General features: G+C 45.3%; 1 long non-coding RNA gene and 1 pseudogene across 1 annotated transcript in view; both read left to right on the forward strand.

Moving 5' to 3' along the window:
* Positions 1 to 26,655, forward strand: part of LOC146026691 (uncharacterized) — a 76,790-nt gene that overhangs the window by 36,786 nt on the left and 13,349 nt on the right. The window lies entirely within an intron of this gene.
* LOC146029712 (5S ribosomal RNA) lies at positions 13,679 to 13,797 on the forward strand (annotated as a pseudogene).

A 26,655-nucleotide genomic window follows, 5' to 3' on the forward strand; every position in this document is an offset into this window, starting at 1 on the left:
CTATGGTGTGCGGCATCATGTGTAATGGGTACTATGGTGCCATCAAGCAAGAACCCCCTAGCAATGAGCACGTACGTAAGCAGCACTTATGTCGCAAATATGTAATGGGCATTACGGTTTGTTATATAGTATGTAATGGGCATCATGATGTGTGGCACAATGTGTAATTGGCATTACGACGTGTGGCTTTATGTGTAATGGGTATTACAGAGTTTGCTAAAATGTGTAACGGGCATTACTGTGTATGGTCTAAAGTGTAATACCACACCCCTTTTTGTGATGCCACACCTCCTTCCCATGAGGCCACGCCCCTGCTATTATGTCTAGATCTGGGACCACCCATTACCAGAATTCTAGATTCGCCTATGGATGTACGTGTTCTTGTTTTCTTCAGGGTATATCACTTGTATTTATGCTTCGTATACAGAAAAATAAACGTGGCAGCATTTGACAAAGTTAAGGTTGAGATTTATTCATTAAATCTATTGATTTTAGAATTCCCTTTACAGAAATCTTGCATTGTGCCTCATAATATACAGTAGGTTACGTTTGTGTGTCAAAATTACCTCTGAGCCTCTCTCCCCTATAGAATCTGTATCCTATTATCAATGAGTGATAAACGGAGAGGAACAAGACATAAAAGCAGGAACCTAGACAAGTATGAGAACCCGCTCATATCTATTAACATACGGCAGCTTATTATTATTAACATTTAGATATGACCATTATGCAAAACAGATGCTTTTCAGGTGATTAACATAGAAAATAGCCTATACTGATCGCTGGATTACTAAGCAGGGATCTTTATGATGGCAATTATAGCACACAGCCTTTGTGCTGACTAGTAAAACACAGTCACACTAGTAATCCAGCCAGGGGTGGATTTAGGGGTGAGGGCGCCCCTTGGCACAACAATAACAGGTCCCCCCCCCCCCCCCCCGGCGTGCCTAATTGTATTATTTTAATTGATTACTAATAAGCCCTCATTTAATAATAGTACATTTAATAGTATAATATAAAAGCCACTAACTGCCATTTTTTATATTTTATTATGTATACATATTACTAAGTAGGATAGATTACAGGGCAGTATCTGCATATCCTATCCATTTACACTCTATTCAGGTTGACAGTACTGTACCTGACAACGAGTATGTAACAATTGGCAACGAGCATGTAACCCCTTTCAACAAGCATGTAACCCCTGGCAACAAACACGTAGGTAAAAAAATTACAATGAATTATGGGAAGGGGTGGGGGGGAACTAAACAGAAACTATTTTGCCATTTCTAGTTACGCCACTGCCTGTGGAAGTTGTTTTCAATGCTGATATATATCCTGGTGTTGTGGCTGCCTGCCATATTCCTCAGTTGTAATTATAAAGTCTGCACCCTTGTACTATGCAATGCAGGGAAGGGGGGGCGTTCTCTTCAGATGCTACAGTTATCTTCATTTCCATTTTGTTTAATGTATTCCAGAATCCATACTGTGATATTGGGATAATAATTATCTCATGGTGTTGGAAACAGAATTAATGCTGCAAAAGACTTGTGACATTTTATAATTCAGGCGGCATCTGTTAACTCCATGGAGTCAGTGACATCCTTTATACAGTACTACTATAAATTATTGGGCTGGTGGAGCCACCGTACCAGACCTCCACTCAAAATAAACCCAACAATCTAAAACAAAAACTACAGTAATGGGCCCCATACATCAGCAATCACAATTTATGGATTTTCAGATATTGGGATATTTTGGCCAGATAAATGGATTTTCAGATCTATCTGACTTTGCCCACACATTACAGTTTTTTTCAGTGATCGGCAGATTTTTCCATCTAAAGATTGCATCTTCATATCTGGAAATTGCCCCAATCGATTGTCATTTCAGCTGTTCATAATGTAAATAGATGAAGAAAACGAATTGGGAATGCCCACACATCTAAAAAAGATCTGCAGATAATACCAGATTATTAAACATGTTTAAAAACCTGATTAAGCAATCGATTGGCGATTGTGATTGGGATTGCCAAAAGGGGGAGCCCACACATCTAAAATTAATTGTGGCAATCATCTACATATCTGAAAATTGTCACAATTAATTGCTGATGTATGGGGCCCTTAAAGCCATACTCGCCGACTTTTTAATGTCACTCTCTGGGAGTTGCCCGGAGAGGACAACCAAATGTGCAGGTCGGGGGGGGGGGGCGGGGAGAAGGCTGATGTATCAAAGCACTGCTAAAATAGCGCGAAATGACGCGCTTCGCGTCATTTTAGTCCCCCAGACCCGTGATTTACGGCACCTCTTTCCCCAGCTCCGGGGGGTAGCGGGGACTCTGGGGGGAATGTGGGAGACTTGCCCACCTTTCCGGGGGGCCGAGAGGGGGACCCGATTTTTGGGAGACTCCCGGCCATTCCGGGAGGGTAGGCAAGTATGAGTAAATAAAGCATTATGGCATACCTATCTACCCTCCTGGAAGGGTGGGCAAGACTCCCACATTTCGCGCCGGTCAAATAAGGGAATTTGCGGCTCTTCAGGGAGATGGCGGGGCTACAATGATGCAAATAGCGTCATTTAGTACCACCACCTCCCCAAAAAGCCATGAATCACAGCATTTACCGGAATGGAGGTACGGCAAGCCCTACCCTCCCGGAAAAAGCACCCCCCCCCCCCCAAAGAGGAGACACTCAAAGTAGACAAGTATGCATTATGGGGATATATGGGGTGATTCAGGTTCACTCGGCAAATATACGCACGTGCAGACCCGCTGAGCGAACATCTTCGTCGAGAATCACACTCGCCAAATCGTTCGTGTAGAGCGGAACAGGCAGGGGGCTGTCTCATGGGAAGGCCCAGCGTTTCCAGCGTGTGCCAAAAAAAAAATGGTGGGCGCGCCCAGAAAAACGCTGGGTGTCCACATGTCGAAAACTGACATCAACTCCCGCCCCGAATTCGTTCATTTCCAAATCAAATAAAAGTCAGTCTACATTGACTTTTATTTGCGAACGGGTAAAAAAATAGTGATTTTTCGGCCATTCGGCCGCATGCAAATGGATGTGCAAGTGCGCACATCTATTGGCTGACATTCGTGAGGCAGCGGGGGGGTGGCCGTTTGATTACCAGCCAGGCGCCATTTACCTGCTCCCTAAGCAGAGAAAGAATGCTGCTTAGCAAGCAGGTCTGAATCAGGCGTATTGCATGTTGGAGAGGTATAAATGCATTATTATTATTATTATTATTATAAATAAAATAACCACAAACTTGGATTTCCCGGTAATTTTACATTTAATACAATATTAAGGCTGAGCTAGGATACTGCCCAAGGCATCTAGGTTGTTGATAGACAAGGAACCACCGAACCATCTGATCTTCCAGTATATAGAGATCCTTAATCCTGCACCGAGCAGAATATTTCCTCTCCGATGACAATGTTCTGAGAACTCGATGCTATTTGTGTAAGCAGACCTCTGGAGACAGAGAAAGACAGCAAGGCTGCAATCCGTCCAAGGGAAAAACCACCTGCATCATATTGTCAATTTTACCATCCATTAAAATGATATGAAGCAATAAAACTCTTGTTTTTAATTTTTAAACTCACTCTCCCTGAAATCTATTGCAGCTTATACACTTTCTACCCTCCGCTTGTTCCGCATTCAGAGTAAAGTGTTGCCAGCACCAAGAAATAGCTTGTGATAGTTTTCCCCAGTTGTGGCGCTAGGTATGGACTATCCACATCAATAATAATATAGTTACTGTTGAAGCGAATTAAATATTTATACATGATGTAAGTAGGGTCTCGGGCAACATAAATAGATGCAGCTATGAGCTGGCAAGGCTGAAAGTTATGAGGCCGGTGGATGGGGTGTATCTAAACTTATAGGGCTCCATAGCAAAACAACATTTCCATTGGCACTATTTAGTGTGGGGCAGGTGTCCATCTGTAGTACATACGGATGGCTGGCGATGGTAAGTCGACAAAAGATCAACAGCAGTGCCACAATGGTGTGAATCCCAACATTGGTTTGGTAAACAAATATACATACCTTCTCATGGCCACCAGCTCCCCCTTCTCTCCGTTAGTGCCTAACACTAACTCTTCCTCCCCCATTTTTAGTGCCTAACCCTCACTTCCTGCAGCATTTGACTACATCCTACCCAGAGCAGTTAGTGTGAACTTTCTAGAGCAGGACAGAGCGCTGTGGGTACTTCAGAGGTTGTGGGGTACATCGGCATCACCTGACACCCCTTACCTCTGGGCCCTGTGGTACCCTTCCCTCTTGCTCCCATGGTAGATTTTCTACTGAACCAAATAACCGCAGCGGTTCTCACATGGCGAATCCCCACCAGAGATTATAAGCAGAAAACATAAATTTTGAAGAAAAGGCAAGACCCTTGCTCAGACACACAGTTAGTAGACTTGGGGCTCATGGAGTACCTGTCAATGGTCAGATATGCAGTTAGAAGACCTGGGGCCCATGGAGTTACTATCACTGGTCAGACATATCATTAGTAGACCTGGGACTTATGGAGTAACTATCACTGGTCAGACATACAGTTAGTAGACCTGGGACTTATGGAGTAACTATCACTGGTCAGACATACAGTTAGTAGACCTGGGGCCCATGGAGTAACTATCACTGGTCAGACATACAGTTAGTAGACCTGGGGCCCATGGAGTAACTATCACTGGTCAGACATATAGTTAGTAGACCTGGGACTCATGGAGTAACTATCACTGGTCAGACATACAGTTAGTAGACTTGGGGCTCATGGAGTAACTGTCACTGGTCAGACATGCAGTTAGTAGACTTGGGACTTATAGAGTAACTATCATTGGTCAGACATACAGTTAGTAGACCTGGGGCTCATGGAGTAACTATCACTGGTCAGACATACAGTTAGTAGACCTGGGACTTATGGAGTAACTATCACTGGTCAGACATAGTTAGTAGACTTGGGACTCATGGAGTACTGTCACTGGTCAGACATACAGTTAGTAGACCTGGGACTTATGGAGTAACTATCACTGGTCAGACATACAGTTAGTAGACCTGGGGCTCATGGAGAAACTAGCACTGGTCAGACATACAGTAAGTAGACCTGGGACTTATGGAGTAACTATCATTGGTCAGACATACCATTAGTAGACCTGGGACTTATGGAGTAGCTATCACTGGTCAGACATACTGTACAGTTAGTAGACCTTCGACTTATGGAGTAACTATCATTGGTCAACATACAGTTAGTAGACCTGGGGCCCATGGAGTAACTATCATTGGTCAGACATACAGTTAGTAGACCTGGGGCCCATGGAGTAACTATCATTGGTCAGGCATACAGTTAGTAGACCTGGGGCCCATTGAGTAACTGTCACTGGTCAGACATACAGTTAGTAGACCTGGGACTCATCATAGTTGTGGTAACTCACTAGTCAGACATACAATTAGGACAGTAGACCCAGGACAAATTGTACTTGTAATGGTCACTGGTCAGGTATACCAATAGTATGGTAGATTCAGGATTCATCTAAAGCTGGCCATACATCTACAGATTTTTATTGTCCGATCTGGCTGGTTGGACCAAAAACCTGATATTGGGTGAAAACAGCTTTAGTCATAATAATGGGCAACAGTCAGACATAATTAGTACACCTGGGACTCATCATAGTTGTGGTAACTCACTGGTTAGACTTATCATAGGTCAATGTAACAGTCACTGGCCAGACATATGAATAGTAGAGTATACAAAGGAATCATCATTATTAGTCTATTTGGTACTTATGTACTAACTGGGCTGCCGATTTTGAAATCGGGTCCATCGCATCGCATCCGACCATATCGCATGCGATGCGATGCGATGGACCCGACGGTATTCTGTGTACGCTCGCCACGCTTCGGGCTCGGTGGCTCGCTACGCTCGCCACAGGTTTATATCCAACTCCATGCCCACTTGGATAGTAGGGGTATGAAAAGGACCCCTTTTCCCATTCCATGTTAAAATGGACTCAGTCCATTTTAACATTGAATCCTATGGAAAAATCGGGTCATCGCATCGCATGCGATATGGTCGTATGCGATGCGATGCAATATCGCATCGCATCTGATTGTATGCCTTAAGTTAAGACATACAATCAAAAAATCGGCAGCCCAGATAATACATAAGTACCGTCTATTTTATTTATAAGGCGCCACAAGTGGTACGCAGCACCGTACATATAGCACACATTAGAACTGTACAGGGTGCACAGAACTAAACATAACAGTGACAGTAGAACTAAAACAATTAACAATTAGCAGCACAATACTTAGTGCACAATACAGCTGAGATACAGGGAAGCGAGTAAGAAGAGGTGCAGACACACTAAGACTCTTCTCTAGCCTCCAAACTTTCAAGCGTTCCCTGAAAACTCACCTCTACAGGCAAGCCTATCATATTCAGGAACCCCACACAACCTCCAGTAGCATTCATATCTCACCGTCTAGTAATCTGATGGGACTGCCATGCTACGGAATTCTATCCTTATGTATCCCTCCTATTATCCCTATAGATTGTAAGCTTGTGAGCAGGGCCCTCCTACCTCCATGTCAGTTTGTATCTACCCAGTTTGTTTAATCACTGTTGTTTCCAATTGTAAAGCGCAACGGAATATGCTGCGCTATATAAGAAACGAAATAATATTAATAGTCTTTGAATAATCAGACTCTAGCTACAGGAGATTATTGCATCGGTTAAAAGCGCAATTCATGACAACATCCTCATCTGCTTCACCACCACCAGCCCCCCATGATCACCACTCATCTTCATTGCTATATAATAGACAATGTAATAGGGAAACGCATATTGAATCATTGATCTGTGATACATCGCACCAGAATTATACGATCAGTTCAGGTCCCAGAAATGATTACTTATTGCTGTTCTGAACCCAACGCAGGCTTAAAATTTCATTCCCCTCCACTCGCTCCTTCCCAGTCCACCCCACCCGTCCGTCATTACCGACTGCACAGGCCATGGGTCATTGCTGAGTGTGTTAATATTTCACACTGCGGAGTCCAGGACAACCTTTAATGAGCCATAAGTCTCCACTGTCTTTACCTGAATACATTAGGATTTTGTTAATAAATCAGAGGGCGTCCCAGCCATTGAACAAGTAATCTGTCTGTAAAGGAGAGCAGCGCGGTCTTACTGCCTCTTTGCTGAGTAACCCCTTCATCGCTGCTCGGCCGTCCAGCCTGGTCGCTGGGATTTGATCATTGGATGACCTCGCAAACTCCGATGAGCTCAGAAGTGACTGACATTTACATGAAACATATTTATCTGAAATCAGACACTCTGATGTATCTAATGCTGAAGATAATCCAGGTTAGCCAACGTATCAGTGATGAATCATACGATGGATGAGTGGGCTTACCCTTTATATCATTTGATGCCAGCTTACAGTATATCAGTCATCTAGTTTACACACAGTGGGTGCAGCAGTATAGTGGGATCGATCAATATTCATGAGATCGCTGAATATCAATATTCAAGGAACCAGTAAGTCACTGCAGGGCGCACATTCATCCTTCCAAGTAAATGAATGGTATAGAACTTCTCTGTCGCCACATCCTGTTTTAAAGGGGGGTTGGGGGGCCTGAATGGCACAGTAATGTAGGGTACACACCAGGACGACCCGCTCACGATGCATATCGTGAGCGGGTCGTCAGTGTCTCGTCCGACCCGCTCACGGTGACGCGGGGGGGCACGACCCGCTCACGATGTGCTCCGTGAGCGGGTCCGATCCGATGGCGACCCGCACCCGGCTGTATGGTCGCCATTGAGATCCTACCTGCAGCAGGTAGGATCTCAATAACGACCGACCCGCGGGACCGTGCATCGGGTCGGTATCGGTCCACACCAGGTCAGAAAAGGGCCCAATCAGCACACAATCTACATCCAATTGATCGGAATTGGATCTAGATTGTGGGGATCGGGCCCTAGTCGTCCTGGTGTGTACCCAGCATAACTTTTCAAAACTATTAAAATAGTTCTGGAAAATCTCTTCATGATTTGGTCATTCTTCATTGTATGGGGGGCACTAGTACACATTCAATTACAGCTGCAGGCACTATCGTTCACTGTGGGTCCCATTTATCATACAATATTTGTGGCTAAACACCCGTTTTTGGGGGTTAACTGTAAAAAATGAGGTCAGTATTCAATGCTCCGGATTCACCGGGGTTTTTTTTCGGCGAATCGGGCTGTTTTCACTCTGCGGTGAATCTTTTCACTGAAAATCTGATTCACCCTATTCAACAGCGAACAGTGAATGCCGGCCAATTCTCCGTTTCATGCTCGCTGCAATTCGCTGGTGTATTTCAATGGGGTGTCACTGTGATTCCCCGAGAGTGTATTCAATGCTAGGATGGAGAACCGCTTTCACCATGATTTTCGCCATGAATCACCGTTTTGCATTCGACAACTTTTTAAAGTGAACTGGGATGTGTTCTTTTAAAATAAAGTTTTTTGTTTTTTTCTTTGGTGTCAAAAAATCACTAATTTTATTATGTGAAGGGGCATGCTATTTGGGTTCAGGTGCTTTCAGCACATGAATATACAGTATGTTTAATAAAAAATTTTTTTTTTTAACTTGACGTCAGCAGGGGGGCGGGGAGCCGCTCATTAGATATTCGCTGCGCCTGGTGCCGCTCATTACATATACATTGAGCGGGACCAGCGCAGCGCTCCCTACACCACCTCCCCTGCCAGCTCTGCTGCCTGTGTCCCCGCCAGCCCTCCTCCTCCCCCACACAGCATCCGGCGCAGGCAGGGAGGCTTCCATCTCCCTGTCTTCCGCCGTCCCCCTGGCTCCTTGCGGCATTCCCCGGGGGGGTTAAAATTCGCCGCCAAGGGGCGTTTAATAGGAGGAGAGGGAGGGCTGGCTGCGAATGCTACAGTCCTCCAGAACCCGGCGAGCGTGCAGCGAATCCTAAACAGGATTCACTGCACATAGTGAATATTCTCATTGAACACCTACCTAAGTATTACACGAATGTATGTAGGAGGGACCGACCTCTGATCCCTGCTGTGATCCCTTGCGTCGCCTGCCACATCCCCTATAGGTTTCTATGGGGGACGCAAAGCTGTCCAATGTATCAACATCGGGTAGCAGCGCTTTGCATCCCTGGGATACCATTATTCTGAGATGGCGGTAGCCCATTGTAGCCTACAGACTACATACCGCACTGCCGGCGGTCAGCGCTAACTGCGCATGCACAGACCCCCAGGCGCCCGGATCAGCACATCGCAAGGACCTGCGCACGGGGAACAATACATTCCAAAGATAGGATCGCATTTTAAATGCAATCCTTCATAAATGGGCCCCTGCATACATGCTGGGCACTAGAACCCAGGTAGTCCTTTCCTCCAATCTTCTGTACTGCTGCAGCATGAGACTGCAGACAATTTTTAGCTCTTTCCTTAGTACTTTGAGAGTGTGGAAGAGATGTGATGGACTCACAAGCCTCCCGCTGAGCTCCAGAGAGACCTACAATATAGAAGATGTTCCAACAACCCTGTATAGAGCCACACTAAGCTAAATCTTCAACCCATCCTCATTATGTATACAACAGTGAGTATGGCTGAATCTTTCCTATAAACCACCACTGGTTGAGAACCTGAGCTGTTCAAAGCATGAGTTGCCTGCTGGTGTGTAGCTATATAACGCTGCAATATCAGCACCTGCACCTATATTATTGCATATATATATCATAACACAGGCTACACATATTATTAAACATTAAAATTGTCATAGATTAGAGACAACTTGGATTCTGATCTTTCTGCCAAAGCAGATACAGCAAGTAAAAGGCATTTCGATGTTTCAGGGTTACAAAATATACTCCGGATAACATGCATATAAATTGCCCTTTAAATGTATATATAACTTTCTAACTATTGCTATGCAGAACATGTAGGATCCAGCATGTCATATTGTGTTCGAAGCCACAGCTTAATATTCAAATTCCTTTTGGGGCTCCTCCACAGGTGGTGAACTCGCTGTGTTTCTGTGCATCTGTTATCAGCCCTGCCAGGGAAGACACGAGCTGCATGCATTTGTCTATTTAAATGCCCATTGTAACCTAATTAATGCTCTGTGCCAGTGGCACTGGGAGAGGGGTGGAAGGGAGATGGCTCCGAGAGTAGGGGGCGCAGATCTGACCTCACAATACCATTTGGTAGATATGTCCCATGGGGCTTTTCCGCAGTGCTCAGCAGAGACATCCCTGCTGGAAGGCCAGGAACATCTGTAGTGGAGATGAGGCAGCCCCACAGCCCGTAATGAACTCGTGTGCATGTAATGAGGAGCCAGGCCTGGCTGCGTGTCCTAAGGCATGATCCTAAATTATCCCGCATAGCCCATAGTCCTGCGACACAAGCTGACATACCAGCTCCTGTTGTCAGTAGTCTGCTTATGTGTGTCAGTTAGAACCTGCTGTTAGAGAGGGAATGTGAATATTCTCCATATTTAACCTTGAGCATAACAGAGGACATGAATTACTACATAGAACAAAGGCTTGGATTATGCCAATGGCTGGAACACGTCTCCTGTGACTCTCAGCCGGCAACAGGTGGGATAATGAAGATCCCCATGTACAGGTCTAATGGTCCTTTGTCAAATGTCACTTGCAGGTCATTGGCTTGTTTAATTAATGTTAAAAAGCTACTGATCCCTGCAAAAAGGGGAAAACATATCCAGTTACTTCTCCAGAGCCTCCACCCAGATCTGACTCAGGTTCTCGCTGGGCAATGAAGGGTCAACCTGGGGTAACCCCTGTCTAGCTCAGACATAACACAAGCTCACAACGGATCCCAGCAGTCAGAATGCCGGCGTTCTATATGGAAGAAGTCCAGCGCCAGAACCTTGGAAAGGCTCAGGATGTCGATGCTAGAATACAGACAGCTGGCAGGTCGATCGGTAAGACAGTGGAGCGGCTGCAGAAGGAGGGGGGGTAGAAGGGGTGATAGGGTTAGGCTGTAGAGTGGGCAGTACATTGGGTCAACAACTGAAGGTCAAAGGACGTAGGTCGATACCTGAAATAGGTCGACATGGCTAAGGTCGACAGGGTTGAAAGGTTGACTTGGCTAAGGTTGACAGGGTTGGAAGGTTGACTTGGCTAAGGTTGACAGGGTTGGAAGGTTGACTTGGCTAAGGTTGACAGGGTTGGAAGGTCAACATAAGCATTAGGTCGACAACGGCATGGTTGGCAGTCAAAAAGTCGACATGAGCTTTTTCATACTGTTGACATGGACTCCGTTTTAGTGTGCGGCATCCCCACGCATAGCTCACTGCGCTCGCCATGCTCCGGGCACAGCGCCTCGCTATGCTCTCCCATACTTCAGGCACGGTGCCCCAGTGCGCTCGGCACACTATTTTATTTCATAGTGTATTGAAATACTGCCTGTCGGCAGATAACGGCTCAAATAAAATTTGAAAAACCCATGTGGCCTTGCAGGAGCGTCGCAAGTGTAGGCCACACCCCATTTCCACAAGGCGACACCCTGTAAACTTTTGGCTCGCCTCCGGCATGCATGAGTGTCCCTCCTCCTTCCTCATCAAGGTTGGGAGGTCAGGTATCGGCTTATGACCTCTATACAGTTGTTAGCTGTTCCTGTCTGCATCTATGGACTTCCGCATCCTGTGATTGCCTTTGTATTGATGCCTAATATTGTCAACCGCATTTATCTGACTTCTGTGCATGACTGCCCATGTCTGCCCATGACTTGGACAATTTGCATATTGTGTCCATCGATTGTTGCTGGTCACCATCCATCAATGGTTTGCGAATGATCAGTGATATTACTACCGATGACCGAGCCTTGATGGTGCATAATTCTCATCTTTCTTTATTGCGTTTGTGCAGCCTCCAACTGCCACCCAAAGCCCAAGCACAAACCATTAATGAATCCACTATGGGTGGTTTCCTGCAAGGAAACATCCCACCTTTGGTGCCACCACTGCATCCAAAAATTAAAAACCATTGACAATGTATGGTGGCTACTGCTTCCATGGACAACCATATGAGCATGTAATCACCAGCAATGCAACTACTGTATTTGACCTCTGACAAATGAGTTGCTCAGTCAGGGGTTAAAGTGATAGTGCACGTAGTTCCAACTCCACCAAAGTCCTGCACAGTAATTCCAACAGAAAAGCCCGTACCAGTGGCTTCCTATTCCGCTACAGCATATGTGATGTCTTGCTGTCACCATGATAAAGCAAAGAAGAGGTACTAATAGGAACAGGCTCTGTAAATTCGGAAAATGAGGTGAGATGGGGCTAGAGGGACACAGAGAGGAGAGGAAGCTGCTGGAGGGACACAGGGGCGTTGAGCTTTTGGAGTGACAGAGACAGATATGTGTATAAGGGGTACTACTGCTGTGGGCATTATGTCTATAAGTGGCAATACTACTGTTGGACTTACAGTAATATAAGGGGTTATACACTGGGGATTTTTCTGTCAGAGAAGAGGCTGACAAAGAAAGAAAAAAAAAAACGCTTTTTGGGCGCACTCTTTTGTTAATGAATTTATTGAATGATTTAAAACATAGCTTTTATTAAGGACTTTTTGCTGCAGGAAGAAGCCTTACAGGCGAAACACGTGTCCAGCTCAAGCCCAGCCTCACTCCTCTGGCTCCTAAGCAGTACGTGAACGGCGAATAGCGGGGTTCACACGCTGACATCTACAGCCTCAGCTCCGGCAAGAATACCAAAGGGATCGGACCTCCCGCCCCCCGCACACCGCGTCCTTTACTCCGAAGTACCCAGCGGGTCCAACTCCCCTTTTCCACGGCGGCGACCAAGCCCCACCACGGAACGGCACCGTCACCTGGATCGCCACATCAGCCGCTAACTAAGGCAGCGGCAGAAGGTAGACGAGCGCTCCCTCACTGCAGGCTGCAGCTGGGAGACGCTCCACTATTCAGTGTTTGTCTTTGTCCTTCAGCCCCCCTGCTATCTGTTGTGGCACGTTACATTGTATAACTATTACATCAGGGTCTCAATACAAAATAACTTTTCTGCCAATTGGCTAATGGTGATATAAGCAACACTGTGTGTGATAGACGTTAAGTGCTGGAACAAAGAATAATCATCTCAATAAGAAAGATTCTTTTTCTCCCCCTGTCTGGGGCACCAGATACATAGCAACCGGGACATTCTTCTTATATGTATTCACCTCGGTCAGAGGATCATTAATCAGTGTGTCTGCAACGAGGGACGGTATCCTAGCAATTAAGATCTCATAATAATTATAACCAACCATTATGTGACAATACAAAAAATATATATATATATATTTTTATATCAACACTGCTCTCCTAAAAAAAAACTTTTTTTCCAGATATATATACCTTTTGAGAGAGATATATATACTACTTTGAGAGATATATATATATATACAGTGCATATATATTGTTATACATACACCCTTGTTTGCCTGTCTGCTGGTTATCGTGCCTGCATCATACCACTCTGACTACCCGGCACCAGAAGACTGGGAAACCAGCCAGTATCTTTTACGGCCCCATTCCCATTTAAAGCCTAATATTCTGTCTACCAAATTGTGAGACCCATAGGTTGCGCCATTTCTACTTGCAGCCAACAGATTAATTGCTTGAGATACCAACCCTGATACATTGCCACCATACCCCACTGGTTTGCCCAAACCCTCTCCGAACTTGGAAGCCAAGCAGTGGAGGGCCAGGACAGTACTCAGGTGGGAGACCCCTGGGGAAGACCAGGTGTGGCAATATAAGATCAAGGGGTAATAGCCGCCGTACCAATTAAATCTGTATTAATGACTGCCAGAGTGAGTTCTCTATTAAAGAATAATATTTGTAGAGGCTGTGTTATTTCTTTTCCCATATTAACCATTTAAGGTATAAGATTCTGTGTCTTTAAGCACATTATCTCACAAACCCAGGGGATTGGAATCATTTTACTGCCTATGATCATAGATAATTGTACCTATGATCACAACAGTGCTCAAATGATAAAGTAATGTGTGACAAATTAACGAATAATCCTTAAATTAAATTACATTATTTCAAAGGATCACACTACATTTTTAACCAAATGTGCCAACTTTTTTTAGCAAAAAGTCCTTAATAAAAGCTATGTTTTAAATCATTCAATAAATTCATTAACAAAAGAGTGCGCCCAAAAAGCGTTTTTTTTTTCTTTCTTTGTCAGCCTCTTCTCTGACAGAAAAATCCCCAGTGTATAACCATTGATTTCAAACGCTGGGCGCACCGCCAACTATCCAACTACCAGAATCTATCCAGTTTGTAGTTTAAAAGTTGGTTTCTAAACAGGTATATAGATTGTTAGTCTGTGCGGATCTTCAGCTCTCCTTTTTTGAGTAATATAAGGGGCCCTACTGGGCATTGAGTATAAGCGATACTACTGTGTGGCATACATGTTTAAGGAGTACTACTGTGTAGCATATCTTGAATAAGGGGCACTACTGTGTGTCATAATGTTAATAAGGGGCACTACTATGTAGTGTAATAAGAATCAGGTAATCTGCTACTGTATGTGCTATAATATGAATCAGGTGCACTACGGTGTAATGTGAATATGATTGTGTTACTGTGTGGCGTATTTTAAATTGGTGGTATTATTGTGTGACCACACCCCTTTCTTATGAGACCACTGTCCCTTTTTAAGGTTCAGGAGATAAAGCACAAATGTACAGTTTGCAGGGGGGTGCCAAACACCCTGGCCCTGGTTCTTCCTAATGGGGGGTCATTGGCAGGGTAAATGAGTTCCGTCACCTCTCCAGGACTTCAAGCTCTCCTCTTAGTGATCATTTAAAAAAATGTGGAGAACAGTAAAATAATGCATTGGGCACGGTGTGACTATATCAGAGATCCCTGCAGAACCCAGGTATCGCTTGAACGTCCTACAGATCAGTGTGACCTGACACAAGTCATTAGTAGAACACTATTCGAGGAGATGCTGTTAGGGAAATATGCAAAGCTGTAAGACTCAGGGCCAGTGTTCTGCAATCCTTAAATGTGGCCTGGAGCCCTCTCTATCCGCTAATTAGAGATTCTGCTTCTCACATGCCTTTCCTCCAGACTGTGTGCTCGTTTTCCCTCCCGCTCTCCGTCTCTCATCGTCCTTTGGGTCTCCCTGTTGTCATGAATGATCTGGAAAGGAACAAGTCATTATCCAAATTTGTCAGTGTATCATTAACAGCAGTTAAATGACAGCTGCGATTATAGCGGGAAGAGAGACATCAGTCTCTCAGTCACAGTGTTACAGCAGTCAATTCATTCTGCGTTTTGGACGCAATCTGGCTCAGAACAAATGGGGGAACGTTATGAGAGCTGGCAGCGCTCATCAAGATCCATCAACTCGACCCGGAACGAAACAGATGAGATACTGAGTGGGCATGATAGGAAATAGCAGGGATCTCTCCCCAGAGCGCAGTGTTGGAGGAGTGATGCGCCGCCATTTGCTGTTATTTACAAACACGGGCTGCAATCGCAGAGGATGTTACCCCTGCGCCGGCTGCACCTGCCGTAAGTGGAAGGCATTCTGCTCATTAGTGTATCGCTACCCAGAAGACATTGCTGGCGGGCAGCTGAGTGACATGTGAGTGCGTTGGTATAGCAGAACGATGTAATGAGTTTTGCAGATTGACTCAAGGGTTCTGTGTCTTTCACACATCAGTGCCAGGGCTGGCGAGGGTGGGCTGCGTGATCTCTGGGCTGTTAGCATTAACTCTGAGGGCTGCAGGAAATTCTTTAACTTTTTACCCGACATGCAGTGAGCTGGCTCCAGGATGCTCAGGGGCAAAATGGAAAGTTAATCCCGGATGTTAAAAATTATACCTGAGGTAAAAATTTTAAGGATTTTTAAAATACATTTTCATTTTATAGTTATAGTAACCATTGCCCCAGGTGTTGCGTCTCTGCAGGGGCGTAGAGAGCCAAATTGGGCCCTGGTCAGGAATAGGCCTAAAAGGGATCCAGAGTCTGTGCTTTCAATGTGTGGGTGCCATCTTCCCGAAGATATCAATGGCAACATTGGCAACAATCAGGAGGACAGTCAGGACCACACATCTAGTGTTACAGCATCATTAATGGTCACGGGAATGCTGGAGTACAGGCGGAAGCCTAATACTCTGGCAATGTGTTGTGTGCTGGAGAGAGAGGAGGATGAGGCTGGAGATGGAGATACAGAGAGGAGGATGAGGCTGGAGATGGAGATACAGAGAGGAGGATGAGGCTGGAGATGGAGATACAGAGAGGAGGATGAGGCTGGAGATGGAGATACAGAGAGGAGGATGAGGCTGGAGATGGAGATACAGAGAGGAGGATGAGGCTGGAGATGGAGATACAGAGAGGAGGATGAGGCTGGAGATGGAGATACAGAGAGGAGGATGAGGCTGGAGATGGAGATACAGAGAGGAAGATGAGGCTGGAGATGGAAAGACAGAGAGGAGGATGAGGACAAAGAGACAGAGCAGGATGAGGCTGGAGATGCAGAGTCAGAGAGGAGGTTGAGGTTGGGCAGTACGGATGGTTAGCATTACTGCCTCACAGCACTGAGGTCATGGGTTCCATTCCCACCATGGCCCTAACTGTGCGGTGTTTGTATATTCTCCCCGTACTTGCGTGGGTTTACTCCGGGTACTCCGGTTTCCTCCCACAATCCAAAAATATACTGTTATTTACATTGGCTCCCAACAAAGTAACCCTAAAATGTCTGTGTGTATGTGTATATGTAGTAGGGAATATAGATTGTAAGCTCCACTGGGGCAGGGACTGATGTGAATGTTCAAATATTCTCTGTAAAGCACTGCGGAATATGTATGCGCTATATAAGAAACTGATAATAAATAAGTCTGTAGATGGATAAAGAAAAGGATGAGGCTGGAGATGGAGAGATAGACAGGAGGGTGAAGCTGGAGATAGATAGGAGGATGAGTTTGGAGATGGCGAGATAGAGAGGAGGATGAGGCTGGAGGTGGAGAGATAGAGAGGAGGATGAGGCTGGAGATGGAGAGATAGAGAGGAGGATGAGGCTAGAGATGCAGAGACAGAGAGAAGGTTGAGTCTGTAGATAGGAAGATAGTGAGGAGGATAAGGCTAGAGATGAAGATGAGGATGGAGATGGAGAGATAGAGAGGAGGATGAGGCTGGAGATGGAGAGACAGAGAGAAGGTTGAGTCTGTAGATAGGAAGATAGTGAGGAGGATAAGGCTAGAGATGAAGATGAGGATGGAGATGGAGAGATAGAGAGGAGGATGAGGCTGGAGATGGAGAGATAGAGAAGAGGATGAGGCTAGAGATGCAGAGACAGAGAGAAGGTTGAGTCTGTAGATAGGAAGATAGTGAGGAGGATAAGGCTGGAGATGAAGATGAGGCTGGAGATGGAGAGATAGCGAAGAGGTTGAGTCTGTAGAGGGAGCGATAACGAGGAGGATGAGGCTGGAGATAGAGATAAAGAAAGGAGGATGATGCTGGAGATAGAGATATAGACAGGAGGATGAGGCTGGAGATGGAGTGATAGAAAGAATGTTGATATAGCGAGGAGGATAAGGCTGGAGAAAAAGAGACACGGGGGGGCAGGAGATGGGGACACAGAGAGGAGGATAGAGGAGCACAGATGGAGATAGAGAGGAATATGAGGCTGTAGAGACTCAGGAGAGCTAGAGAGATACAGGGGGGCTAAGGCTGAAGAAACATAATGAGACTGGGCTGCACTTGAGTGTACCAGTCCTCAAAATTTCTGTTGCCAGCCCTACTGGAAGGGGAGCCAAGTGGGAGGAATGAGGGAGAAGTGTGTTGCAATCACATCATCCTGGCCCGACACCTACTTGCAAATCTGACATATTCAAGCCATATCAAGCCGTGTGGCTGCGGACAACTGAGAGCAGATTGCCAACTGAGTTCTGTGAGTCTCCCGGATGTTCCAAGCAAGTAGGAAACTATGGAGCTTTATAGATTTTGTAACCCCTTCACCTTGTGAAGACCGTTCCCCACCATCACCTCCGCCTCCATGTGATAGTCGCTATGGTGGACATCCACAGATCACAGTAGCAGCTGTGGAACAGTGCCAGACACCCATCATCTGCTCTAACATCACCCCCTAAATACATCACACAAATGATGGCGCAGATGGCAAATGCCGGAGGGGGTTACATTGCAGATAAACTGTTGGGTCTGCTATGGGTTCTGGGTGCGCCTTGCAGAGCCCCCAAACCAGTGGCCATGTGCACCCAATATAAATACGCCATAATGTATATATATTATATTATTTATAATAACAACGGAATTGGAAGTATATTCAGGGCCAAGTTATTAAAGGGTTCAAAAAAACTTATTCTGGGTAAATTTTAAAATGATTACGTTTGTACATTGTGTTAACATTTTTATATAGAATTTACCTTTCATTATAAACAGCTTATACCAGTGATGGCTAACCTTGACACTCCAGCTGTTGTTGAACTACATATCCCAGCATGCCCTGCATCAGTTTTAGCATGGCCACATAGTAAAACTGTAGCAGGGCATGCTGGGATGTGTAGTTCAATAACAGCTGGAGTGTCATGGTTAGCCATCACTGGCTTATCCGAATATTGAATCATTCCCTTATTCATTTGCTCGTTTTAACAGGACCTTTAAAATTATCCACATGTTCAAACATCCGGACCATAACCAAACCTATATCCCCGTAGCGCGTAAGAGAAACGCATGCGGAGGTGACCAGGTGGCGGGTTGGATATAAGTGCTTATTCAGACCTGTTAGCGATAAACCCTGCTGCACTGCAGGTGGGGCAGATGTAACATGTGCAGAGAGAGCGTTAGTTGTGGGTGGGATGTGTTGAAACTGAAATCTAAATTGCAGTTTAAGAATAAAGCAGCCAGTATTTACCCTGCACAGAAACAAAATACTTGTGACTCCCCCAAATCTAATGTAGGGCACACACCAGAACGATCTTGATCGTTAGCAGATTGACCGTACGATGGTTGCAGCACACGATCTGTTCACGATCTGATTACGATCTGTACCCAGTTGAAGGGGTCGTTTTCAAATCCTGACTGCGGCAGGTACAATCTGCAAAACGAACAGCGGGATCGAAATCGGATCTAAAACATGGCCAATTTACATACAATCGGTCGACATTGTATTGAAATTGGGGGAATTGAGGCCAAATCGTTCTGGTGTGTACCCAGCATATCTCTCTCTGCACCTGTTACATCTGCCCCACCTGCAGCTCAGCATAGTTTTGTCCATTTGCAAAAAAAAATGCAGCTCGGAATCAGATCGAGAGTTCCGCATGCTGGAATCTGGAAGCGGTGATATGAGAGAGTGTCCAGTGGTTTCTTTCCTCCAATTAGTCTATGAGCAATTTGCTGTGCCAGAGAGAAAAATTTAGTTGATAATGCAATGAGACATATGCATTGGCATAGTCAGCCCTGGCCCTACTGTCATCAATTAACTTCCTTCCAGGCTCACGCACAGTATGGCAGCAAAGCACAACCCACAGAAATGGTCCTGTGCTTCCCTGAACACAAGAGGCATCTGAAGCAGATTCTGCCCAGCACAAAGCAGGTGCCTCTAATCAAAGCGCCATCACACAGTCTGCAACACACTGCTCGGCTGTTCCCCCCCACACTTCAAGCTGTGCCGAGCTGAGATCTGCTTTTTGTTTAATTGTTCTGCACACTCTGAGGTTCCCGCAGATACAGTGGCTGCTGTGCGCCTGTAATCCAGGGATACAGCTTACTCGGGGGACCACTGCGAACGCCAGGCTCCCACCTACCACTTAACCCATTTATTCCCTGCTTGGTAGAACATTTGTCAATGGGCGTTCTGACTTGGCGGCTTGCCTGCAGCTAGAATATGGAGATATCAGGTAAATTGGGTCTCCAGTGACTGAGTGAAATCCCTGGGTGATACTATGCTTTCCTACATGAGTGGTTTTAGTGGTTTTGCGATCGTTGCTCGCGGGTTTTTCCCAAAATTGTGGTATCCGAAGGCAGTTTATGATAACTAATTATTAGTACGGTCTGAAGTGCAGGCTCATTAAAGCTGCTCAGATTTTGTGTAATCTTGTGTAATTGCAGGAAAGCAACAAACGAACAATCAAGCAATTCCGCTCAGTGTTCCTTTCCCTGTACATAAGTCTCCTACAGCAAACAGACAAATGCAAGAACTTACTGAACTGAGCTTATTGTTACAACCGATTTTGATATTGTAGAGAAAACATTTAATCGATCACAGTCAGATCATTCAATGGTCAGTCTGACTTCATCCACGGGCCCAGCAGGCATCGAGGGAGCCCAGGTCACCCTGACCTGTTTCCGTGTTTTGTTTTTGATTAAACAGAGGGACAATGGAATCCCAGTGCTGTTTTACATAGTATACACAGGTATACATAGTATACACCGAGATGTATACCAGACAGAGACGTTTCTAGACAATTTAGCTCCCAGGGCGAAGAAATAAAAATGCCCCCCCCCCCAATACATAACATGGTATTGAAGAAATTGCGCGTGCCAAAATAGGGGGTGTGGCTTAATGTTAAAAGGGGTGTGGCTTAATATAAGGGAGGGGTCTAGCAGGAAAACAATTACCTTACATCACACTTTTGCAACCTGCATGACCAGACATTGGTTACCGCAGGAATTACACATTACGCTGCACACTGTGATGAGAATTTCACATTACGCCACACACTGTGATGACAATTACATATTACGCCTCACGTGCCGCTACCGCACAACTGATGCCGTTTACTAATATGCCCCCACAGTGCCAAATATGCCCCCACAGTGCCACACATATATGCCCCCACAGTGCCACACATATATGCCCCCACAGTGACAGCTATGCCCCCACAGTGCCACACATATGCCCCCACAGTGCCCCCTCCATTCTTCTGCTCCACCTGCTACCTGGTCTTCGGCATCTTGTAATTAAAACAAAGCATGCGCCGGGTATACATCATCCCAGACGAACATTAACCGGCGCATATGCTGTTTTAATTTGAAGGCGCCAAAGACCAGGATGCAGTCGGTGAACATTGAACACTGTAAACAACTGCGCATGCGCCGGTGACACATCGCGAGACAAGGTACAGTATCCAGAGCATGCGCAGATCAAAATCCATTATGGGAGGAAGCATATCCCCATCGGGTGGGGATAACGCACTCCCATAATGAACAGTTTGGAAATAATAAATTCAGGCGATGTGCGGGGCCGCTTCACCACGAAAAAGTGGATTTTTTCAAATGTACCAGTGAATAATAAGTACACCTGTGCAGCAGCGAGGTTGTCTGGAAAATGTACACTGTTGGTAGCTCTCGAGGACTGGAGTTGGCTGCCACTGCTCTACACAGTGCGGGGAAATCTTAACATATAGGCACACTGTGTAGCTGCCCAAGGCCCACAATTCTACTGGCTTCCGAGCAGGAGTGGGTGGTGGTCACACAATCAGAGCAGTGAAACAGCCTTCTCTACCTACATCCCAGCCTGCAGCCAGACAGTGAATGACTATCAGCATGCCGATTGGTGGATGATTGGAGCTATCCACCAATTAGAGTGCAGCATTCTCTACTTACATGCCAGCCCGCAGCCAGACAGTGAATGACTGTCCATATACTAATTGGTGGATGACTGAAGCTATCCACAAATCAGGCAGCATCATTCTCTACCTGCCTCCCATCCTGCACCCAGGCAGTGAATGACTATCAGTATGCTAATTGGTGGATGACTGTGAACATGCTATTGGAGGATGACTGGAGCTAATCACCAATCAGAGTGCAACATTCTCTATCTGCTTCCCAGCCTGCAGTATGGCATTACTCCGGATCCTGTGTTGGCAGACGCCAACACAACTACCTTGGAGTAACGGCGAGGGACGGTCGGAAGGAGATCAAGGAAAAAGTTATGTGCTAGTGCGCCACCAACGGTACAGGGACGCCAACCCCTGGTGACAGTTATAGCACCATCACTACCCTGTGACTCACCCCCCTACCATCACCGGACATTACCCAAACCCTGTGACCACCCACAGGCATCTTCTCATTAACTTTCAGACCGGGTTAGGTGTCCTGTAGTGCTTATGAACAACTTGCCTGTCACACTGTGGAGTATTTTTTCCATACTGTAAGTCTCCACTTTCTTACAAAAAGGACAAACGGACCGCAGACACCTTTTTAGGTGCAGCGGTGTTTGTAATTTATCATTTGTTGCTAAAGAAGACCAGATACTGACAACATCAAATGGCAAAACATGTGGGGCGATGTTCTTATTTCCGCACATATGGGTCCAAACATTAATCTCGTATACAGTATATGTATGTGGCTGTATACCAGGCATTTCCAACCTCGGTCCTCAAGGCACACAGAATCCAGCTTCCAGTGGCATCCAGACATGAGCACAGGGGACTTAGGGCCTTATTCTGGTTGGTGCGGCCGGGCCGTACGCGTACGTTCCGGGGTTTTTCATGATCTGCGCATGCGTACATTCGCTAATGCGCAGGCGCGAACACTCCACAACGCTTACGGACGGGTCTCTCCGTGCGAAAAAACCTGTACGCGAGAGTACGGGCATTGGGGGCGGCATAGGGGCGTGTTGAGGGGAGCGGCCGAAATAATGAGGGAAAATGGGCGTAAACATGGGCGTACACTGGGGTGTGCACCAAAAATGAGCGGTGCTACTACCGCACGATCGACTAAAGCACCGTTCATTTCGGACACAAAACAGGCGCCCGCCAACCGCCAGCTCAGACCACCCCTACAGATACCGCATGCCAGCGTGCGCCTGGGTTTGCTAATTTACGCTGATTACTACTCAAACACATACACCTGAATGTAATAAGCAATGCTGCAGTCTATTAAGTCCAAACCATGATTTCACTACCTGCAAGCCACACACAGCACTCAAACACATTGGAAGCTTATCTTTCTATACTTCTCTACATTTAAAGGTTTGTTTAATTTAAGCTAAGAATCTTTTTAAGACCTGCTTATATATGCTAAGGTAGGTATTTGTTAAACAGTTATACACATTCACTACGTGCTTTCATAGACTTTACACAGTAGCACACTCAATCTACACAAGTCGACATGTGTCAACGTGTTCACTCTAATACAAACATAGGTTTTGTATTTATGATACAATAACATAAACCACATCTAACACCTACAAAGGATGTTTCAGCAATGTTTTAAGCCCATGCCCACTATTTTGCACATTAATTAATTCAATCAATTAATTAATTTTCATAATTATAGTTGAAAGGCAAGATTTGCAGGTCCATATATGTGAAGGGTATGTCAGCATACACGGACGTACGCTCACTCTCACGAGCGGTGACATAAGCTGAGTTTTCTATTGAAAACAATAGGGAACCGTCCGTGCAAGCTGGCGTACGCTCAGATAGCCGCAAGAAGTCGGTGGGAAGACGGACGAGAGACGTCCGTAAACGGTGCCGTACGCTCTGTTGTACGCTAGTTGTCGGAGTGTAAGGGCTGGTCCGTCCGTGTACGTTGGCGTACACTCAATTGTACGCCACTCCCCTTTGACGTTGTTTCTGACCGTACATATGCGGCTGAGTTGTGGGTGGACTTAACCCCTACGGCCGCGTACGGATAGCGTACGTTAATAGCGAACGTACGCACGTTTGGCCGCTACGATCAGAATAACCTCCTTAATTAGTACCCCAGTTACTCTGATTTAACCATCTGTGCTGACGTTTGGCTAGCACTAGGACCTGGACTACAGGCTGGGAATGCCTAACATATACTGAGGCACCACGTCTGCACTAGTAGTATATACTCCAGGCATATACGGTAATATACACTCAGACGCACTTTTATTCACAACATGGACATGCGCACAGGAAAAGTATTTTTAACATTTGTTCATATGGTTTAAACATATTTGCTGGTTAATTCTATTTAAATAATAATAATAAAAAAAATGTATATTACAGCATTGGATTCCTTGACGAGTATGTACATATGAAAGTAACAAAATATATAAATTACACCCAACATATAGTACAGGCAAACGTAATGAAGAGATGAATCTGCAATCATCCAATCGGAAGCAGCAAGCCCAGTGTGTCCCTTATGGTTACGGTATATTAGATTTAATATGCCTAGGTCTGCACTAAAGTCAAAAGGTCGACCACTATTGGTCGACAGGGTCAAAAGGTTTGACATGTTCACGCCCAGAAATGTCAATCAAACTGCGACTACCATGCAATCGAAAACCTTATCACAAATTGCTGTTCGATAGGCTTCGCACAGCTACTCCCCCCCCCCCCCCCGCTCTGCAGCGCCTGGAAGGGGGGACTCCCAACTGTCCCACCACCACCACGGGAAACTGCTGGCCCCGCGTGGGACGCTAGCCCGCCCCAATAAACCAGGAAGATTCTGCAAAAAGCGGGACAGTTGGGAGGTATCTGTCTTGGGGGAATTTTAATAAATGGGATGCACAGCTGATACTTATGAGATTATTATGCAAATGACATATTTATGTTCCCACCCTCGCCACCACTTCACAAGACTGTGGGTGACGTCTGAGTGTGTAGAACAGGCAAGAATGTCCCTACACCCACTCTGCAAGGATGCGTATCATTGTGCACTATTGTCTGATTGCTATTAAATTATTCCGGTACTTGTGTACTAGCACGGCGCCCCGATAATTAGTCGCCCGATTTTTTAATCACATCGCATCGCATGCCATACACCCGATGGCATGCGATGCGATTTTAACGCATATACGATATTAAATTGTATAAGCACCCTAATGGGTGCTTTTAAGCACCCTGATGGGTGCTTACAATGCTTAAATGCACCCCCACGCCACCCCCCAAGTATACATCCTACGACCTTTTCATACCCCCACTATCCACGTCGGCGTAGAGTTGATTTCATAAAGTGTGGCGAGGGGACGCGGATACCTGTGAAGCCTGCGAGGGGACGCGGATACCTGTGAAGGTATCCGCGTCCCCTCGCGGGGCTCGCTACGCTTCAGGCTCGGTGGCTCGCCACACTTTATTAAATCAACTCCATGCCGACGTGGATAGTGGGGGTATGAAAAGGTCGTAGGACGCGTACCACCGCCCCTGGCGGGCTCGCTACGCTCGCCACACTTCGGATTCACGTTTATACTTGGGGGGTGGCGTGGGGATGCAATTAAGCATTGTAAGCACCCATTAGGGTGCTTATACAATTTTTAATCGCATCGCATTGTATGGCATTGTATGCCATATACAATGGCATACAATTTTAAAATTGTATGCCATTATAGAACATCGGCCGATATAGCGTCGCATCGCATGCGATATGGTCTGCGATGCGATGGGCGCCGTGATAGTACACAAGTACCATTATTCCTTTATAACGCAATACAACAGTGAACAATGTCGCCATAGGAAACACCCATCTTCTTACAATATTCTCATGAATATACCCGCTGGTATTACTCTGTATTGTCAGGCAAACATAAGTATATAGAGGAAATATGTGCACTGTAACAGGTGCCGGCTAGAACGTCTTTATATCTGTACACAGAGTGCTGACATTCAGTGTATGGGTCTAGGTGGGGGTCATGCCAGTAAAGTCCAGAACACTTTCTAAAACTGGCGTGAAATGTAAACACTTTTTTGGCATATTTTAAAAATATTCTAATTAGGGATGTGCATCTGCCAATTTAACCCCTTCCCGACATTGCCTTTTATGGTAATTTTTTTTTTTTTTTCCTCCTTGCGTTCAAATAAGCGTAACTTTTTTAATTTTCCGGGTATATAGACACATGAGGGCTTTTTTTTTGCGGGACAAGTTGTACTTTGTAATGGTACCATTTACTATACCGTATAATATTCTGGGGAATCAGGAAATAATTCAATGTGGGGTAAAAAAAAAAAAAAAACGCCATTCCACAATTTTGCGCTGGTTACGGTTTTTTTGAAGTTCATATTTCGTTTAAAATGATGGGTTATCTTTATTGTATGGGTCGTTACGATTCCGGTGATACCAAACTTATATAGTTTTCGTTACATTTTACCACTAAAAAAAAAAATAGAAAATGTTACGGTTTTTCGAATTTGCGTCGCGTCGCCATGTTCTGCGGCTTATAACTTTTTTATTTTTCCACCTACGGACCTGGGTGAGGGCTCATTTTTTGCGGGCTGAAGTGTACTTTTTAATTAATACCATTATGGGATATGGGCGACTTTCTGATCTCTTTTAGCTATTTCTTTTTGGGTAGGCGATGCGACCAAAAAACGTAGTTTTGGCGTTGGGGATTATTTTCCGTTTACGCCTTTAACCGTGCGGGATAACTAATGTTATATTTTAATAGATCGGACTTTTAGGAACGCGGCGATACCAAATATGTTTATTTTTTTTATTTTTTATTTATTTTTATTTGGGAAATGGGGAAAGGGGGGTGATTTGAACTTTTAATATTTTTTTATTTTTTTTTTACTTTTAAACTTTATTTTTTTTTTTTTTACTTTTACTACAAGGCCCCCTAGTGTACTTGACCACTAGGGGGCGCGATCGCCTGTACTAGGTTCAGCCATAGAGCTCTATGGCTGAACGTAGTGATTTTATGCACTTCCTATTACATCC

Source organism: Crinia signifera, chromosome 8, assembly GCF_055691185.1.
Source record: "Crinia signifera chromosome 8, ASM5569118v1, whole genome shotgun sequence".
Lineage (NCBI taxonomy): Eukaryota > Metazoa > Chordata > Amphibia > Anura > Myobatrachidae > Crinia > Crinia signifera.